This window comes from Galeopterus variegatus, unplaced genomic scaffold, assembly GCF_000696425.1.
Source record: "Galeopterus variegatus unplaced genomic scaffold, G_variegatus-3.0.2 Scaffold5403, whole genome shotgun sequence".
NCBI classification, from domain to species: domain Eukaryota; kingdom Metazoa; phylum Chordata; class Mammalia; order Dermoptera; family Cynocephalidae; genus Galeopterus; species Galeopterus variegatus.
The window spans coordinates 162,859-165,811 of NW_007731514.1; positions in this window are offsets into that span (position 1 = coordinate 162,859).

Here is a 2,953-nt window from a genome sequence, read left to right on the forward strand (position 1 = left end):
TGGGAATAAGATCCATTGGGGAAAAGTAGTGGATTCAGAAGATAAGAGACCCAGTGCTTAGTCTGGGTTTACGCACTAACCTGTTGTGTGAACTTGACCAAGTTTTTAACTTCCACGTAAAGTCAGAGACTACTATACAAATTATATTTTTAATAGCGAATTGTTATTTAAACGAGCATTTTTTTGCTGTTGTCATTTAGTGCTCTACTCTTATTCCTTTTATATTGTGGGGTTTTTTTGTAACATTGTAAAAAACCTTTAATATACTGTTGCTGCAAATTCCTAGGAGTTTACTGTGCTATACTATACACCAGCCAAGATGTGAAAGGAACTATTATTTAGAAACATTCAGTGTCAGAAACTTTCAAATCTAACTGCACATGGTAGCCCCTCAAAAAGCTATACCTACATTTTTAAAAAAAATCTTCTTTGCAAAGAATCTTACTAGCTGTACAAAAATCTGTGCAATTTTTATAGAGGCTTTTTTACTGATATTCAAACCTGCTTCTCTCTTCACACACTCCACTGCTGCGAAACACACTTCTGAACATCAGTTTCTCTGCCTGGGCTGTACCAGGCAGGTCCCACCTTCCTTCAGCACCCAGCTGGAAGTCGACGTCCTTGAGGCATCAGCCACCACCCAGACGTCCTCTGACTCCCAGAGTTCTTTTCCCACCTGCGCTGCCACTTGCCTCTTTCTCCCAGGGGGGGGGGGTGGGGGGGTGATTCGCACACTCACTCTGCTGGCTCCTTCCAGACTGAGAGACTCTCTCTTTTTGTTTTTAATTAATTAATTTATTCGTATTGTTACTTTTTTTTTTTTACATTCTAAGATGTGGAGCAGTTGGCGGGGAGGGGGAAAGGAGAGGAGGATAAAGTGGGGGGAGGAGGATAAGGTGGCAATAGGAGGAAGGAGGGATGTGGTCAAGGCCTTTGGCACCCCCCTCATTCTGGCAGGGGAGCCCAGGGGACTTCCGGCAGCAGCTCAGCCATGACTGGGCTGGATACAAACTTTGGGGGGGCATGGCTGAGGCCCTTGGACCCCCATTGCCACAGGAGCCCTGGGTGTTCCCAGGGGCGGCTCAGTGATCGTCAGTGGGCTGGGTGTGGATGTCAGGGGTCGTGGCTGAGGGCCTTGGCTCCCCACTGCCCTGGCACAAGAGCGTGCGGGCTTCCAGTGGTGGCTTGGTGGTCATCAGTGGGCTGGATTCAGACATTGGTGTGGCTGAGGCCCTCGAAGTCCCCCCACCTCAGCATAGGAACCCAGGGCATTTCCAGGGGTGACTCAATGGTCACTGCTGGGCTGGATGCAAACATGGGGAGAAGCATGGTTGAGGCTCTCAGCTCTTCCCCCACCCCCACTTGGGAGCCCCGGGGCCTTCCATTCCTTCTAGGTTTTATGTGTGTTCTTTAGTGGTATAAGACCTTTACTGGTTAATATCAGAACTTTGTGATCTGTGAGTTTTTTGTTTTTTCTTTCAGTTCTGTGTTGGATTATTTGCTATTTCTGCCACTTAAATTCTGCACTGGAACTGATTTGTTGCCCTTTGCTTACTTCTAAAATGGAGGAATTTCCTGTGGAGATCAGAACTTGAGCTCCGTGGTTGAGCTAAATTGCTGCTTTGTTGCTGATTCTCTGGGGAAGGCTTTTCTTGCAGCTCAGGTTTTAATTGTTGACCTTGTAAGCACTTCCGGGTCTTGTGAGGTCCAATACACCCAGGTTGTGTGGAAACTCTGGTCTGGGCCTGAGTCTTTTCAGCAAACTGCACCCCCTGCAGTTCTGTATTCCTGGCCAGTCTCCTCTGAGTGGTCCTGTGCTAACTGGGTGGCAGATCAGCTGTCCTTGCTGTGCCCCAATGGTCCCCTGGTGGGCTCATCTCCCCCACTGCCCAGACTCTAAACACTTCCCCTAAAATGGGCCATGTCCTGGTCCCTTGCAATGACTCATTGGCCTCTGAGTAGCTCCTTTTTTCAGCTGTCTGTGGCCGCTTGCTCCTATGTGGGTCCACGGGAACCCTGTTAGTGGTCTAACTGGCCTGGGGGCCATCAAGGCTCTCTCTTCCCCTGCAGCATCCAAGCAATTTCACATGAAGGGCACAGCAGTGACTTTTGCCAGCTCTTGCTCCATGAGCTCACCAAGGTCAGCCTTGAAGTGGATGGGGCTTGAAACTCTCCGAGCAGTCCTTTCTTTCTCTCATGCAATCCATAGGTCTCTCCTCCTTCTTCCTTGAGCTCTAGTGGCCCCATCTTGGAAACTGTTGCTTTTTAATAGTTGTAAATTGGTTGATTGTGGGAGAGAGTGACACTGGAGACCATCTATTCTGCCACCTTGACCAGAAATCTGAGAGCATCTTGGGGGTCGAAGCTGGTTTCCTTCACAGGTAGGCCCAGGAAGGACACATCTCAGTGGGTTCTGGGGCCATGCTGTCCCCTGCCTGGTTTCTGCCATTCCTCCACTTACCCATCCAGCTGGTGGCTCAGATGCCTTGGACCATTTTGCCTACCATATTGTGGGCTCTTTTAATGTTGAAAAGAAATGAAATCACTCATGAGGACTAATTTTAATAGTGAAACCTCTGTGCATATAAAATACTTCACCCAAATATTTTGCTACTGTGTGCTTTATCAAAAAGTGGTGCTAGTAAGTAACGCAAACCACATTTGCAAAATTGTTCATTTCTAATGACCTCACTGGTAAAAATGCACTTTATTTTATAAATATCAAAACAGCAGTTTAGCATTTAGTATATGATTTATTGAAATGATTAATGATATATGTATTTTGATGTGTTTAGCTATAGTAAAATAGTTGTTGATTTGGCAAGTGATTTCACACTTTAAATTTTTACTTTTGTAGGGAAACATCTTAATTTTGAAAGTAGTAAAATTCATATAATACGGTTTACATTAAAATATATTTAATTCTTATATTAAGTTGTGATACATTTCATGC